Genomic DNA, 18,463 nt, shown 5'->3' with positions numbered 1-18,463 from the left:
CATACTTGAGGTAGTGAGCTCACCATTCTTGTGAGTATGCAAATGGGGGGGGCATATGCCTGCAGGGTTACATAGAAATTTATGTCCCAGGGAAGGTTTGGAGCTGGGGAACCTTGGTCTGGTCTAAAATAGAGTCAACCCAACAGCCCTCACTTCCTGTGGCATTGGAGACTCAGTGTGTGTGTGTGTGTGTGTGTGTGTGTGTGTGTGTGTGTGTGTGGCTGGCAGTGCTCTGGGACTGGGGTGGGGTGGATCTCAACTGAGATCGGGGATGACGGGTTTGCTGCAGTCATTGTGGTTCTAAATTGAATTCTAAGGTCAGCTCCTTGAGGTTGGACTTGCTGCCTCCTAGTGGGAAGAATAAGAAGTTTCCCCTCACTATCATTTAATATGGGGTTCTTGCTGATTCTACAGATTGAAGCTGCTTGCCTTGTGGGGAGGTGAGGCCAGGCCGGGTCCAACACAGAAGATCTTGGCCAGGGCCCTCGACCCACCCCATTGTCTGATGGTATATGAGGGGTCAGGTGGCATGGGCTCAATGCTTCATAGATATATGTTTCCACTCCAGAAAATTCCTACATATGAACAGTGCTGGCAGGTGAGTGAGAAAATGAGGGAGAGATATGCTCAATAATTATTGACTGGTTGAAGGAAGGAAGGAATGATTCCTTGTCCTAGGGGGAGGAGAGGGCCCAGTGTGAACATGAATAAGCTCTGGCAGTTTGTGCTTATTTTGTTGATAAACTGGGAGAGTGTGTCCAGGCTGCTGACCTGGGTCCTGATATTTACGGGGCTGGGCTGGACGGTGGTGAGAAAGCAGAGGGTCCTGCCTCCAGTAGGGGCTCAGGTGAGCTAAGAAAGACCAAGGGCAAGCTGTGGGGAGAATGCCCAGTCTCCCGTCATGAGAGGTTGGACTCCCACTCCAGGCCTCTGCAAGGACTGGATGGGGCAGGAGAGGCCTCATAGGGCATACTCGGGGCAGATCCCAGAGAAAGCCCCTGGGGTGGGGCGGCAGAAACAGGCTGAGCAAGGCCTGGGGAGCTGGAGTAAACTTGTCATGAACTACTAGCAGAAAGGTGGGAGCTGGGGGAACACAGCCCAGGACAATTGGCCCCTGGGGACTGTGTGGGGGCTGGTGGGGAGGGAGCCAGTTTCTAGGTGGAGCCCCCACCTGAGGTATCTGCCTCAGGTCACGGTGGGCTGGGCAGCCTTGGGGAACATCATTGCCCATTGGTAACTCAACTAATGAGATAGAGCCTGGGGGCTGGTTCTGGGGTGGGTTCGGGTGTCCTGGGGGTTCATCATGGGGTGACCTTGCGAGACTATCTTTGTGGGTCAGACATAGCAAATGACCTAGGACATTAGTGGGGTCATCACAGAATGGTCCTGGGGGCTGGAGCCTTCGGGAGGGGCTGAGGCATGGGACAGGAGGTACACTGTGAAGGGGCAACATGGGGGTATATCCAGAGCAGATGCAGGGCAAGGGGTGTGAGCTGAGAGCAGTGAGGCCCATCCTGGGAGTTTGGGGCCTCAGAACATGGTGCTCCTTGGGGCTATGAATTGAGGATGGATTGTGGGAGCACAGAGATGGAAAGGAATCTGGGGGAACAAATCATGCTGGAAGAACAAATTTTGTGGAGAGGGTGGAGTTGGGGGATGGGTTGTGGACTTGGAAAATCTTTTAGTAAACCATTGTAGGGGGGACCCTTGTGGAACAGAACCTGGAGCTTTGTGATGGATGTTGGGGGGGTGGCATTTGTAGGGGTCTTGAGGTGCTTAGAACATCAGTGTGTCAGAGAAATTGGGGCAATCAAATAGGAAAAAACAACCAGAGGCTGGATTTGGGGTGCTCAGAACCAAGGATGCCTTAGCAAGTGGATCTAGGGGGTATGTTTGGGGAATTAGAAATAGGGATCAAATTATGAGAGTGGACCTAGGGACTGGAACGCTTATGGAAAGATTCTGCTGGGAGTGGGGTTGGGGCACCCTGTGCAGGTTCCTTGGAGAGCAACAGATTATGGGGATGGGTTGGGGATCCTTGAGGAACATAGAAAGGGGGTGAATTAGGGGCCTTAGAGCCCAGGGGAATCTTGGGGAACTATATCAAAAGCAACAGATCACGGGAGTAAGATTAGGGGGGCCAAATCTGGACATGTCTTGGGGTGAAGCCCCAAGCTGAGACTGCATAGGGGGATGGGGGGCAGACCAGGGGAGATGGGTTTGGCAGGGTTAGGGGGTCTTTGTGTGGGTCCAGGAGTGGACTAGACCATGCTCTGGGAGAAGGCAGGACTGAGCCAGCTGGGTAGCAGAAGTTTTACTGTCTCCCATCTTCACCCCTCATCTGCAGCATTTGCTGTCCCTGTTTCTCGAATGCTCCCACAGGACCCAGCAGAACTGGAAGTTGGGCAACGAGGCCAGTATGGAGCCCCGATCCACACTGAAGTTCTAGGTGTGCTAGGCCATCACCACCATGTGCTCCTCTGAGGGCAGACTGCACAGCAGTGGCCCTGGAACGCCATGAAGAGCGAGGAGCCTCTTCAGAGCAGCATGTTCTGGGCCACATCGCCTGCACCTGGGGCACGGGGGGGTGGGCACCTCGAGAAGACTGTTTGGCCATGGTGGAAACGCCCATGGGCAACAACCTTGGGATCTCCGGGAGGCTGAACAGCAGCTCTGGGCACTGTAACAGCTCCTTGCCCAAAGTGACCGACTGCTCCTCTGGCAGCTTCGGGATCTGCCGGCATTCCAGCGGGGTCCGGGCCCGCTCTGCCGGAAGTCAGGGGCTACATAGCAATAGTGGCGCCTGATGTTCCCCATAATGTCCAGGTCCTGCTGCCCCAGCAAGCCGGAGCCCAGCAGCATCTCAGCAAGGAAGGTGTTTAGGTGGATGCCCTTGAGGTCCAGACTTGGTGGCATTTGGCAGGTGGCAGCCCTGGAAGACAGGCACTGTGCAGGTGACCCTGTGGCCTGTGCTGACTACCAGCCTGCTGACCTGCCGTGTGCACAGACGGACAGCACCAACTGGGCAGCCATGTGTATGGTGGGTGAGCGCAGCAACTCGAAGGCCACCTCTCTCAGTTGGTGCTGACGGGCAGTGAGAGAACAGCAGCAGGTGGTCCAGGGTAGCCACGTGGAGGTTGTGGTCCAGCAGGTGGCACCAGATGAGCTTGGCCTCATTCCATTTCCCCACAATGTCTTTCCTTACCGCCTGCACCAGAGTCAGCTCCAGGAGAGCATGGGCGGCCTTGCCCATGAATTTTTCCAGCACTGGCTGCCCTGTGGTGGCTGGCTTCTAGGGCTGGCAGCCTAATGGTGGCCATGGCATAGGTAGGCCAGGCCTGCCCCATGAAGCCTGCCATACAGGTGCCTGTGCCCCTGTCAATGACCACTGTGCCGGTCATTGGTGGCAACCTGTCACCCACCATGCTGAAGGCGTCCTGCTGTAAGGCCTTATCCACCAGGCTTGAGCTGGCGGTCAGGCTGGGCCATGGGGCCCCTGGGGAGCACTGGGGCTCTGAGGGGATGCCATTTGCATCTATGGCTGCAGATGGCTGGGTGAGCTGCTGGGCAAGCTGACCCCTTTCCTTTGGGGTGTGTAGGCATGGGGAGAAATAGTTGAGGCTGGGCCAGGGCCGGGCACAGGCAGAGAGGAGAGGTGGCTTGTGTGTGGCATCAACCTGCCTGCTGTCCCCTTCAGAAGACTTTACATGGCGGTGGTGGGGAGGGGTGATGCCTCTCCCTACCTCAGAAAGCTCCCAGGGTACTCGTCCATACTGTATTCACCCCCAAAGTGCCAAATTTGAAGAAGCAGGAGAAAAGAAGGCTCTAGAGCAGGGATCTCTGACCTGGTTCCCCACTGCAGACCAGGAAGACCCAGGAATCCTTCTCTTGCTGCCTTGTCTTGAAGTTATTTATAGTGTGGGATTGAGAGCTGGTCACAGGCCTCCTTGGAACATGAATCAGGTGGTGGTCGGTTAGAGTGGCTTTCTGGTTCCCAGGAGGACACAGAAGCCAGCCCGGGTGGGGGCCAGGAGAGTCAGACACCCCCGCACTAGGTTCTTCGACTCTTCTGCTCTGCCAGTTGCCTGGAACAGTCTCACTGACCCATTCCTTCAGAGTAGCAATTTGCCTCTTCAGATCTCAGTGGGATACTTCCTTCTCCTGGAAGCCTTTCTGATTTATCCTCTAGCCATCCTAATGATTGGGGGTTGTAATGGAGTTTTAAGCATCAGCATATTAGACAGCCACATTTAGTTCAGCTGGAATTGAATAGGCTGTTCTCATGGCCCAGCCTTTGGTACCGATGTGATCCAGCTGTGTGCAGAAGGGGTGCCCCCCAGCACTCCACCTCATTCAGCACATATGCTGATGAACCTTTGACCTCATGAAAAAGTATTCTGGAGTATTTGGTTATAGACAATAATAAACATTTTCCCTTTAAATAATCATTGTGGCAAATCTGAGGATGTTAGATAACAGCTTGGAATGGGGAAGTCTCACTGCAACTTTATGAGTTAGAAATGGGTATGCAGATGGGGAAATAGAGGCTTAGAGAGGTGAAGTAACTTGTCCAAAGTCACGGTGGGAATGGAGGCAAGAGCCGGGTATGAATGTAGATCTCGGAAATATTACAGTGACTGACTGTGGGTCTGGGAAATTGTGAGGTCTACAATCCATCCAAAACAGTGGACAGGACTTCCTGAGCCTCATTTTCTCTTGGGTAAAACGAGGATATTGTGTCTGGCACATAATAGGTTCTAGATCCTGGGATACTGCAGATAACGCGGCAGAGAGATCACACTCGGAGGCAGCAAGACAACCATGTGTTCAAAATCAGAGATCTGGAGCCGGCTGCTCCTCCACTTAATAGCTGATGCAAATTACTAGCCTCTCTGTGCTTCAGTTTTCCCAGTAGCGACATGGAAGTAATAATAGTGCAGACTTCAAAGGGCAGCAAATAGGATGGACAGGTTGTTGGTGAAGCGTTTAGGTCAGTGGATGGCACATAGTAAGTGCTCTTTGAGGGTCTCTTGCATAAATTACAGATAGCGTGGTCTTTGAAACAGAATCAGGGACTTAATCAGGCATTTCGCTTGGAAGGGCATTTCTTGTGCTGACATCAACTGGACTTCAGATGTGTGCCATGGAGTCATTGGAAGCCAGCAGCACCTCCTTTTACCTCTCCGAAGTCACCGGGAGAGGAGTTGTTTAGCCTCCTGCCAGCAGGGGGTGACCAAGACCACCAATTTCTTTTACTTTCTTTTAGCCAAATCCTTTGTTCTCTTGCTCAGTTATCAACTATGGTTGCAAATTAGAATTACCAGAGGAATTTTTAAAAATTTCCATGTCCTGGCTGCACCCCAGACCAATTAAATGCGCATCTCTGCAGATGGAGACCAAACATGGGTGATTTTTAAAAACTCGCAGGAGATCTTAATGTGCAGCAAGTGGAGACACTGATCTGAGTCTTCAAAATTCTTACCTTCTTAATTTTTCCTGATCATCAGAAAAAATGGACAGTGAGACTGAGGTGTGAGGCAGTTCTCTCAGGACAGCGGCGGGTCCTCAGGCTTAAACGTGTTTGAGAATCTGCAGGAAAGCTAATTAAAACAAATGGATCTGTTCCCACCGAGAAATTCTGATCTAGCAGGTCCGGGGAAGGGGGAGCCCTGAGAATCTGCATTTCTCACAAGCTCCGAGGTGCTGCTGGTGCTGCAGGTTGGTGGGCTCAACTTTAACAGCACAGTCTGTGGCCTCGCAGACATCTGGGAGGTGAAAGGGAAGAGCCAGTAAAGCTGGAACGACAGGATGAAATTGTTTTATTTCTAAATTAATTTTTTTTAATTTCAAAAATTTAAATTACAAAGTAATTCAGACTTACAAAAATTACACACACACAGTCAAAGCATCAAACATATAGAATTCATCACAATAGCCAAGCTATGGAAACAACCTCAATGTCTGTTAATAGACGAATGGGTAAAGATGACATGGTATGTATGCAATATAACATTATTCAGCCATGTAAAAGAAGAAAAGCTTGCCATTTGCCACAACATGGATACACCTTTAGAGCTTATGGTGAGTAAAATAAGTCAGATACATAAATATTGTGTGATCTCACATGAAGTCTAAACAACACTAGAGAATAGGAATGCTGTATTAATCAAGTTTTTTTTATTCTGTACCTTTCCCCAACACTGAGATAAAGATAACTCTTCTTTTTTATTTTTTAATTTATGTTTATTATTGACAGTATTACAGATGTCCCCTCTTTTTCTCCCAATGACCTCCTCCACCTGCCTCCCTGGTATCCCTCAAGCCTTCATTACACTATTGTCTGTGCCCATGGATTATGCATATATGCATATAAGGTCTTTGGTTAATCTCTTCCTGCCCCCTCCTTCCCTCTGAATTCCTCAGTCTGTTCTATGCTTCTATGTCTCTGGATTTATTTGTCAATTTACTTTGTTTATTAGATTCCACATATAAGTGAGATTATCTGATACCTGTCTTTCTCTGACTGGCTTATTTTGCTTAGTATAATCATCTCCATGTCCCTCCATGCTGTCTCAAAGGCTAAGAGATCCTTCTTTTTTTTAGCTACACTAGAGGCCCGGTGCATGAAATTCATGCATGGGGGGTATGTGTCCCTTAGCCCAGCCTGCACCCTCTCCAATCTGAGACCCCTCGAGGGATGTCTGACTGCCCTTTTAGGCTTGATCCCAGTAGGATCAGGCCTAAATGGGCAGTCGGACATCCTTCTCACAATCCAGGACTGCTGGCTCCCAACTGCTTGCCTGCCTGCCTTCCTGATTGCCCCTAACCCCTTTTGCCTGCCAGCCTGATCACCCCCTAACCACTCCCCTGCCAGCCTGATTGATGCCTAACTGCTCCCCTGCCAGCCTGGTCACCCTTAACTGCCCTCCCCTGCCAGCCTGGTCACCCCAAACTGCCCTTCCCTGCAGGCCTGGTCTCCCACAACTGCCCTCCCCTGCCAACCCGGTCACCCCTAACTGCCCTCCCCTGTCAGCCTCATTGCCCCTAACTGCTTTCCCCTGCTGGCCTGGTCCCCCCCCCCCCCAACTGCCCTTCCCTGCAGGCCTGGTCCCCCCAACTGCCCTGTCCTGCAGGCCTAGTCCCCCCAGCTGCTCTCCCCTGAAGGCCTGGGTCCCCCCCAACTGCCCTTCCCTGCAGGCTTGATCACCCCCAACTGCCCTCCTTGCAAGCCTGGTCCCTCCCAACTGCTCTCCCCTGCTGGCCATCTTGTAGCAGCCATCTTGTGTCCACATGGGGGCAGCCATCTGTGTTGGAGTGACAGTCAATTTGCATATTACTCTTTTATTAGATAGGATAGAGGCCTGGTGCATGGGTGGGGGCCAGCTGGTTTGCCCTGAAGGGTGTCCCGGATCAGGGTGGAGGTCCCCTTGGGGTGTGGGGTGGCCTGGGCAAGGGGCCTGTGGTGGTTTGCAGGCCGGCCATGCCCCCTGGTGACCCAAGCATAGGCTGGAAGCAGGTATCTGGGATTTATTTATCTTCTATAATTGAAACTTTGTAGCCTTGAGTGGAGCCAGTGCACGCCAGGGCGGGGGAAGCTTGGCTTCCTCCATCGCCGGGGGCAACCCAAGCCTCCTGCTTGCTCCAGCTCCGTGGCTGCCGCCATCTAGGTTGGGTTAATTTGCATACTTGCTCCTGATTGGCTGGTGGGCATGGCTTGTGGGTGTAGCGGAGGTATGGTCAATTTGCATGTTTCTCTTTTATTGGATAGGATAGTATTCCATTGTGTAAATGTACCACTTCTTTTTTATCCACTCATCTACTGATGGGCTTTTTCTAGATCTTATGTATTATAAACAGCACTGCTATGAACAAAGAGGTGCATATATTCTTTCTGACTGGTGTTTTGGGAGTCTTATGATATACTCCCAGAAGTGGGATCACTGGGTCAAATGACAGTTCCATTTTTAACTTTTTGAGGAAACTCCACACTGTTTTCCATAATGGCTGCACCAGTCTGCATTCCCACCAGCAGTGTACTAGGGTTCCCTTTTCTCTACATTCTTGCTAGCACATGCTGTTTGTTGATTTGTTGATGATAGCCATTCTGGCAGGTGTGAGATGATACCTCATTGTCATTTTAATTTGCATCTCTCTAATGATCAGTGACTTTGAGCATTTTTTCATATGTCTCTTGGCCATCTGCATGTCCTTTTTGGAGAAGGGTCTGTTTAGTTCCTTTGACCATTTTTTAAATTGGATTGTTTATCTTCCTTTTGTTAAGTTGAATGAGTTCTTTATATATTTTGGAAATAAACCCCTTATCAGATGTATCATTGGCAAATATGTTCTCCTATACAGTGGGATCCCTTTTCATTTGGTTGATGGTTACGTTTGCTGTGTAGAAGCTTTTTATTTTGATGTAGTCCCATTTGTTAAATTTTTCCTTCATTTCTCTTGCCCTATGAAATGTATCAGCAAACATATTGCTATGAGAGATATCTGAGATTTTGTTGCCTATGGTTTCTTCTAGGATTTTTATGGTTTCACAACTTACATTTAAGTCCTTTATACATTTTGAGTTTATTATTGTGTACTAGAGGCCCAGTGCATGATTTAATCATGCACCTGGTGCACCAGCTGGCTGTCTGTCCGCCGGTGCCCCAGGCCTTCCGAAAGCCTCCGGCGCGGCGGAGGCTTTCGAAAGGCCTTGCGCCGGCGCAGACAGACAGACAGCTCCCCTGCTTTGGCTTTTGATCGCGGGGGAGCTGGCTGTCTGTCTGTCCGCCGGTGCCCCAGGCCTTCCGAAAGCCTCCAGCGCGGCGGAGGCTTTCGAAAGGCCTTGCGCCGGCGCAGACAGACAGACAGCTCCCCCGCTTTGGCTTTTGATCGCGGGGGAGCCGGCTGGCTGTCTGTCCGCCGGTGCACCAGGCCTTCCGAAAGCCTCCGGGGCAGCCATGACACAGACGCTGAGCTCGCGGCGCCACTGGCGCCGCGAGCTCAGCGTCCTGCTGGCCCAATCAGCTACCCCGGCCACCCTGAGTCCCGCCCCCTGCGCCTCCTGCTGGCCCAATCGTGGGCGTAGCGGAGTGATGGTAATTTACATATTACCATTTTATTATGTAGGATGGTGTAAGTTGGTGTTCTAGTTTAATTTTTTTTGCATGTACCTGTCCAATTTTTCCAACACCATTTATTGAAGGGTCTGTCTTGACTCCATTGTATGCTCTTGCCTCCTTTGTCAAATATTAATTGAGCATAGTGGCTTGAGTAGATTTCTGGGTTCTCTGTTCTGTTCTATTAATCTATATGCCTGTTCTTGTGCCAGTACCAGGCTATTTTGAGCACAGTAGCTTTGTAGTATAATTTGATATCTGGTATTGTGATTCTTCATACTTTATTATTCTTTCTCAAGATTGCTGCCTATTCAGTCTATTTTTTTTTTTTTTGCTTCCATATAAAGTTTTGGAGTATTTGTTGATATTTGTGAATTATGCCATTGGTATTTTAATAGGGATTGCATTGAATCTATAGAGTGCTTTGGGTGGTATGGACATTTTGATGATGTTAATTCCTCCAATCTATGATAAAGCTATATTCTTCCATTTGCTTGTATCTTCCTCTATATCTTTTTTCAATGTGCTGTAGTTTTCTGAGTAGAGGTCTTTTACCTTCTTGGTTACATTTATTCCAAGGTATCTTATTTTTTGTTGTTTCAATGGTAAATGGGATTGTATATTTAGTTTCTCTTTCTGAGAGTTCATTATTGGTATATAACAACGCCATTGATTTCTAGGTGTTAATTTTTTATCCTGCTAATTTGCCGAATTCATTTATTAAATCTAGTAGTTTTTTTGGTAGTGTCTTAGGGTTTTCTATGAGTAATATCATGTCATCTGCAAATAATGACAGTTTCACTTCCTAATTTCCAATTTAGAAGCCTTTTATTTTTTCTTCTTGTCTGCTTTTATGTGGCTAAGACTTCCAGTACTATGTTGACTAAGAGTGATAAAAGCAGACATCCCTGTCTTGTTCCTGTTCTTAAGGGAAACACTTTTAGGTTTTGCCCATTGAGAATGATGTTGGCTGTAGATTTGTCATGTATAGCCTTTATTATGTTGAGGTATGATCCTTCTATTCCCACTTTGCTGAAGGTTTTTGTCATAAATGGGTGCTGGATTTTTTCAAATGCTTTTTTGGCATCTATTGATAAGATCATATGATTTTTATCTTTCATTTCCTTTACATGATGTCTCACTTTTATTGATTTGTGAACATTGTACCAGATTTGCATCCTGGAATAAATTCCACTTGGCATGGTGAATAATCTTTTTACTATATTGCTGGGTCCAATTCGTTAATATTTTATTAAGGATTTTGGCATCTATATTCATCAGGGATATTAGCCTGTAATTTTCAATCTTGTAGTGCCTTTAGCTTGTTTTGGAATTAGGATAATGCTGGTCTCAAAAAGAGCTTGAAAGTGTTTCTTCCTCTTGATGTTTTTGGAATGGCTTTAGGGGTATATGTTCTCCTTTGAATGCTTGATAAAACTCTCCTGTGAAGCTGTCTGGTCCAGGACTTTTGTTTGCTGGGAATGTTTTGATTACTATTTCAATTTCACTAGTTCTTATTGATCTATTAAGGTTTTATGATTCTTCCTGATTCGGTTTTGGAAGATTATATGTTTCTAGAAATTTGTCAATTTGCCCAGTTTGTACAATTTGTTGGCATATAGTTGTTTGTAATGTTTTCTTACAATCCTTTGTATTTCTGTGGTGTAAGTTGTTACTTCACCTTTTTCGTTTCTGATTTTATTTTATTTGGGTCCTCTCTCTTTGTTTATTGATGAGTCTGGTGAAAGGTTTTTCAAACTTGTTTCTCTTTTCAAAGAACCAGCTCTTGGTTTCATTGATCTTTTGTATTATTTGTTTTAGACCCTATTTCATTTATTTCTATTCTGATCTCTATTATTTCTTTACTTCTACTCACTCTGAGCTTTTCTTGAAATTATCTTTCTAATTCTTTTAGTTGTGGGGTTAGATAGTTTATTAGATATTTGTCTTATTTCTTGAGGTAAGCCTATAGTGCTATGAATTTCCTTCTCAGGATTGCTTTTGCTATGTCCCATAGATTTGGGGTTATGTATTCATTTTCATTTGTTTCCAGAAAGTTTTTTATTTCTTCTTTGATCTCCTTGGTAACTTATTTATTGTTTGATAACATGCTATTTACATGCTCCATGTGTTTGAATGTTTTTGAGTGGTTTCAGTGTGTGATTTCTAGTTTCATGCCATTGTGATCTGACAAGATGCTTGATATTATTTCAATCTTCTTGAACTTGTAGAGACTTATTTTGTGTCCTAACATGTGGTCTATCTTTACGAATGTCTAATGTGTACTTGAGAAGAATCTATATTCTGTAACTTTGGGGTGAAATGTTCTGTAAATGTCAATTAAATCCATCTGATCAAGTGTCATTTAGGGTCACTGTTTCTTTATTGATTTCTGGTCTGAAAGATCTATTCAGTGAAGTCAGTGGTATATTGAAGTTCCCCTACTGTGACTGTATTGCTGTCGATCTCTCTCTTAAAGTCCTCCAATAATATTTTCTCACAATCCAGGACTGGTGGCTCCCAACCGCTCACCTGCCTGCCTGCCTGATTGCCCCTAACCGCTTCTGCCTGCCAGCCTGATCAACCCCTAACAATTCCCCTGCCAGCCTGATCAAAGCCTAACTGCTCCCCTGCCAGCCCGATTGCTCCTAACTGCCCTCCCCTGCTGGCCTGGTCACCCCTAACTGACCTCCCCTGCTGGCCTGGTCACCCCTAACTGTCCTCTCCTGCAGGCCTGATCGCCCCCAACTGCTCTCCCCTGTTGGCCTGGTCACCCCTAACTGCCCTCCCCTGCTGGCCTGGTCCCCGCCCCAACTGCCCTCCCCTGCTGGCCTGATCACCCACAACTGCTTTCCCCTGCTGGCCATCTTTTGGTGGCCATCTTGTGTCTACATGGGGGTGGCCATCTTTGACCACATGGGGGTAGCCATCTTGTGTGTTGGAGTGATGGTCAATTTGCATATTAGGCTTTTATTATATAGGAAGTTGTTATATGTAAGCCTCATGGAACCCGAAAAGCAAAACCTATAATAGATATACAAAAGATAATGAGAAAGGCATCTAAATACCATTAAAGAAACTCATCATACCATAAGGAAGAGACAAGGAAGGAACAGAAGATTTACACAACAGCCAGAAAACAGTTGACAAAATGGCAATAAGTACATGCCTATCAATAATTACTTTAAATATAAATAGTCTAAGTTCTCTAATAAAGAGATACAACATGGTTAAATGAATAAAAAACAAATAAACAAACAAAATAACAAGGCTCATTTATGCTGCCTGAAAGATAGTCACTTCAGATGTAAGGACACACACAGAATTAAAGTGAAGGGATGAAAAAAGATATTCCATGCAAATGAAAACTGAAATAGAAAGAAAGCTGAAATAGCTATACTTGTATCAGACAAAATAGACTTTAAAGCAAAGGGTGTAATAAGAGACAAATAAGGGCATTATATAATGATAAAAGGGTCACTTCAACAAGAGGATTTAACGTTTGTAAATATTTATACACCCAGTAGGAGCATCTAAATATATAAAGCATATTAACAGACCCAAAGGGAGAAATAGACAGTAATGCAATAGTAGTATGGGACATTAATACCCCACTTACATCAATGGATACATCATCTAGACAGAAAACCAGTAAGAAAACATTGGTCTTAATGAACACATTAAGGAGGAGAAGATGGTGGCTGGCAGGATGGCAGTTAGGAAGAGAGTGTGAGAGAGTGAGGGAGTGAAAGGGGAGTGTGTTGGTGCGTGTGTGAGAGCAAGAGACAGTTAGATCCTGCAAGACTTTTGGGGGCTGGCCGACCAGGCTCTCTTGGAAGGGGAGCCCCCACTACCACTGAGGGCACTCCTGGGCGGCTGGCACTGGCACAGAAACCATGCAATCTTGAAGGACAGAGCTCCTGTGACTAGGAGCCCAGCCTCACCACCACCCAGACTGGCTTCAGATGAAAACCGAGACCCTACAGCCAAACTGGATAAAGACCTGCTACCAAAGCTACAGATTCATGGGCACCGACTCCACCCATACCAGTCTTAGGCTACTGTGAGTCCCGGAGTGTCTTCCCCTCCCACCTACCTGACTGGCAGCACAGGTCCCAGGCATCCTAAGCCAGCCCCCTGACTGTTGGCACACGTGCGGACCCCACCCAGACCACAGCAGCTACCTATCCTGGGCACCGGAGCAGGCTCCCTGACTGTAGACGTGTGTGGTGCTCCCGCCAAGGCTGCTGCCACAGCTCAGGCCCTGCACAACTGGGTACCTGGACCCTTCAGCAACAGCAGAAATGGGGAGACAAAAAGGCAATCTCCAAAGGGAAGAAAAGCCTCCCCAAAGGGAACTAAATGAAATGAAGGCATGCAATATGTCAGAAAAAGAATTCAGAGTAATGGTCATACAATTCATAAACCAGATGGATGAGAAAATCAACAACCTATGTAGGAACCAAGAAATCAAAAGTGATATTGCGACAATAAAGAACACGATGGAAGGCCTCAATGGTAAACTAAGATAAGGGGAGGACCGAATAAGTGAGCTAGAAAATAGGGCAGAGAAACAAGACCAATCTGAACAGCAATTGGAGAACAAAATTAGAAAGCAGCAGGAGAGCCTAAGGGAGCTTTGGGACAATATGAAATGAAGTAACATACGTATAATAGGGTGCCAAAAGGACAAGAAGAGCAGCAAGGATTAGAGAACCTATTTGAAGAAATAATGACAGGAAAATTCCCTGATATGGGGAAGAAAAAAGTCACCAAAGCACAGAGAGTCCCAAACAAGATGAACCCCAAAAGACCCACCGCAAGACACATCGTAATTACAATGGCAAACATTACTGGCAAAGAGAGAATCTTAAAGGCTGCAAGAGAGAGACAGAAAGTTACCTACAGAGGATCCCCCATTAGATTATCAAATGATTTCTCAACAGAAACACATCAGGCCAGAAGGGAATGGAATGAAGTATACAAAGTAATACAAAGCAAGGAACTAAATCCAAGACTACTCTATCCAGCAAGGCTATCATTCAAAATTGAAGGGGCAATTAGGAGCTTCACAGACAAAAAAGGGCTAAGGGAGTTTATCACTACCAAGCCAGCAATGCAAGAAATGCTAAAGGGACTGCTGTAAAAAGAAGGGAAGAAAAGCGGGTGAAGAAGGAACACAGGCATTAAAAATATAAATGGCTACAAACAAGTACCTATCAATAATAACTTTAAACATAAATGGGATAAATGCTTCAATCAAAAGACATCAAGTGGCTGAATGGATAATAAAACATGACCCATATATATGCTGTCTACAAGAGACCCATTTCAGAACAAGAGACTCACACAGACTGAAAGGGAAGGAATGGGAAAATATCTTTTAGGCAAATGGAAATGAAAAAAAAGCTGGGGTAGCAATACTTATATCTGACAAATTAGACCTCAAATGAAGGCCATAACAAGAGATAAGGAAGGCCACTTCATAATACTAAAGGTATCAATACAACAAGAGGATATAACCCTGGTAAACATATATGCACCCAATGCAGGAGCACCCAAATACATAAAAAAACTTCTGGAAGATATCAAGGTGGACATCAACAGCAATATGATCATAATAGGGGACTTTAACCTTTTGCACTCGGATGTCAAGTGCAAATTACTCTTTGAATGTATCAATGATTTGAAATATAAAAAAATCCAAATAAATAAGTGTGTATGAAAAGAAACTCCAGTTTTTTATTCTACTGCCGCACTTTGTAAAATCTGGGGTATTTAAAAAATTAAATCCCGAGTAGAATAAAGGAATCGAGAAAAAAAGCAAGCGAGTGCAAAGGGTTAAAACCCCACTGACATCACTGGATAATTGCTCTAGACAAAAAGTGAGCAAAGAAACAGCAATTCTAAATGACTCACTAGATCAGATGGATTTAATTGACATCTTCAGAACATTTCACCCCAAAGCTACAGAATATACGTTCTTCTCAAATGCACATGGGACATTTTGAAAGATAAACCACATATTGGGTCCCTGGCAAAGTCTCTCCAAATTCAAGAAGATTGAAATCATATCAAGCATCTTTTCAGACCATAATGGCATAATATTAGAAATAAACTACAATAAAAAACAACCCGAAAAATTCAAACACTTGGATGCTGAATAGCATGCTATTAAACAATGATTGGGTTACCAAAGAGATCAAAGAAGAAATTAAAAACATCCTGGAAACTAATGACAATAAAAACACAACAATCCAAAACCCATGGGACACAGTCTTGAGAGGGAAGATCATAGCATTACAGGCCTACCTCAAACAAACAAACAAACAAACAAAAACACACAAGTAAAACTGTTAATAAATTATCTAACTCTACAACTTAAAGAATTAGAAAGAGAACAACAAGAAAAGCCCAGAGTGAGCAGAAGGAAGGAGATAATAAAGATCAGAGCAGAAATAAATGACATAGAGACTAAAAAAAAACCTCAAAAGGTCAATGAAATCAAGAGATGGTTCTCTGAAAAGATAAACAAGATTGATGAACCTCTAGCCAGGCTCACCAAGAAGCAAGGAGAGAGGACCCAGGTAAACAAAATCAGAAATGAAAGAGGTGAAATAACAACGGACTCCACAGAAATACAAAAGATTGTAAAAAATATTATGAACAACTCTATTACAACAAACTAAACAACCTAGATTAAATGGACATATTCCTAGAAAAATAGGACCTTCCAAAACTCAACCAGGAAGAATAAAAAAATATCAACAGGCTGATAACTAAGGAGGAAAGTGAAGCAGTCATCAAAAAACTTCCAGCAAACAAAAGCCCAGGGTCAGATGGTTTCTCAGGGAAGTTTTACCAAACATTCAAAGAATAAATAAAACATATCCTCAGACTATTCCATAAAATTCAAGAGGAAGGCACACTTCCAAGCTCTTTCTATGAAGCCAGCATTACCCTAATCCCAAAACCAGATAAGGACACTACAAAGAAAGTGAATTACAAGCCAATATCCCTGATGAACATAGATGCTAAGATCCTCAACAAAATTCTAGCAAATCGGATCCAACATTACATTAGAAAGATTATGCACCATGAATAAGTGGCATTTATTCCAGGGTTGCAAAGCTGGTACAATATCTGCAAATCAATAAATGTGATATATCACATAAACAAATTGAGAGACAAATATCTGATAATCATATCAATTGATGCAGAAAAGGCATTTGGCAAATTCCAACACCCTTTCCTGATAAACACTCTCCTCAAAGTGGGAATTGAGGGATCATACCTCAACATAATAAAAGCCATATATAACAAACCTACAGCCAACATCATACTCAATGGGCAAAAACTAAAACCATTTCCCCTAAGAACGGGAATAAGACAGGGATGCCCACTTACACCACTCCTATTTGATATAGTACTGGAAGTGCTAGCCATAGTGGTCAGACAAGAAGAAGAAATAAAAAGCATCCAAATTGGAAAAGAAGTAAAACTGTCATTATTCAAAGATGACATGATATTGTACATAGAAAACCCCAAAGACTCCATCAAAAAACTACCAGAATTAATAAATGAATTCGGCAATGTAGCAGGATATAAAATTAACACCCCGAAATCTATGGCTTTTTTTATACACCAATAATGAACTCACAGAAAGAGAAACTAAAAAAAAAAATCTCATTTACTATTGCAACAAAAAAATTAAGATACCTGGGAATAAATTTAACCAAGGAGGTAAAGGACCTATATTCAGAAAATTACAGGATGCTAAAAAAAAAAAAAAAGAGAGATATGCTCCCTACATAAACAAATGGAAGAATATACCTTGTTAATGGATTGGTAGAGTCAATATCATTAAAATGTCCATACTACCCAAAGCAATCCACAGATTCAATGTAATCCCCATTAAAATACCAATGGCATACTTCAAAGACCTAGAACAAACTCTCCAAAAATTCATCTGGAATAAAAAAAGACCCTGAATAGCTGCAGCAATCTTGAGAAAGAAGAACAAAGTTGGAGGGATCACAATACTAGATATAAAGCTATACTACAAAGCCAGTGTTCTCAAAACTGCCTGCTACTGGCACAAGAACAGACATATAGATCAATGGAACAGAACAGAGAACTCAGAAATCGGCCCAAGCCATTATATTCAATTAATATTTGACAAAGTAGGCAAAAGCATACAATGGAGTCAAGACAGTCTTTTCAATAAATAGTGTTGGGAAAATTGGACAGATACATGCAAAAAAATGAAACTAGGCCACCAAGTTACACCATACACAAAAATAAACTCAAAATGGTTAAAGGACTTAAATGTAAGACAGGAAACCATAAAAATCTTAGAAGAAGCCATAGGCAGCAAAATAGCAGACATATGTTGCAGCAATATTGTTACCAATACAGCTCCTAGGGCAATGAAAACTAAGGAGAAAATAAACAAATGGGACTTCATCAAAGTAAAAAGCTTCTTCACAGCAAAAGAAAAAATCAACAAAACAAGAAAGCCCAATGCATGGGAGAACATATTTGCCAATGTTATCTCTGATAAGGGTTTAATCTCCAAAATTTATAGGGAACTCATACTAATTAACAAAAGGAAGATAAACAATCCAATAAAAAAATGGGCAAAGGACCTAAATTGACACTTTTCGAAAGAGGACATAAGGGAGGCCAAGAGACATATGAAAGCATGCTCAAAGTCACTGATCATCCTAGAAATGCAAATCAAAACGACAATGAGGTACCATCTCACACCTGTCAGAATGGCTATCATCAACAGATCAACAAATGACAAGTGCTGGCGAGGGATGTGTAGAAAAAGGAACCCTCATGCACTGCTGGTGGGAAGCAGACTGGTGCAGCCACTGTGGAAAACCATATGGAGTTTCCACAAAAAGTTAAAAATGGAACTCTCATTTGACCCAGTAATCCCACTTCTAGGATATATCCCAAGAAACCAGAAACACCAATCAAAAAGTATATATGCACCCCTATGTTCATAGCAGCACAATTTACAATAGCTAAGATTTGGAAACAGCCTAAGTGTCCATCAGCAGACGAGTGGATTAAAAAACGGTGGTACATCTACACAATGGAATACTACGCTGGTGTAAAAAAGAAGAAACTCCTACCATTTGCAACAGCATGGATGGAGCTGGAGAGCATTATGCTAAGTGAAGTACGTCAGTCAGAGAAAGATAAACATCACATGATCTCACTCATTTGTGGAATATAATGAACAACATAAACTGATGAACAAAAATAGAACCAGAGTCATGGAAGCATCGAACAGACTGTCCAACCTATGACGGAAGGCAGGGGGTGAGGGGGAAAGA

At 44.4% G+C, this 18,463-nt stretch overlaps 1 pseudogene across 1 annotated transcript in view; it reads right to left on the bottom strand.

The window, feature by feature from the left end:
- Positions 1–2,337: 2,337 nt before the first annotated feature.
- The window catches only part of LOC307104063 (actin-like protein 9), a 37,856-nt pseudogene continuing 21,730 nt past the window's right edge, over positions 2,338–18,463 (bottom strand). Inside the window, exon 2 of the transcript in view lies at positions 2,338–3,584. The product of the transcript in view is annotated as an actin-like protein 9 (transcript). The remainder of the gene's footprint in view (positions 3,585–18,463) is intronic.

Source organism: Cnephaeus nilssonii (genome assembly GCF_951640355.1).
Source record: "Cnephaeus nilssonii genome assembly, chromosome: 8".
Lineage (NCBI taxonomy): Eukaryota > Metazoa > Chordata > Mammalia > Chiroptera > Vespertilionidae > Cnephaeus > Cnephaeus nilssonii.
The sequence above is the reverse complement of the archived record's forward strand: the minus strand, read 5'-3'. Positions and strand labels throughout refer to the sequence as shown.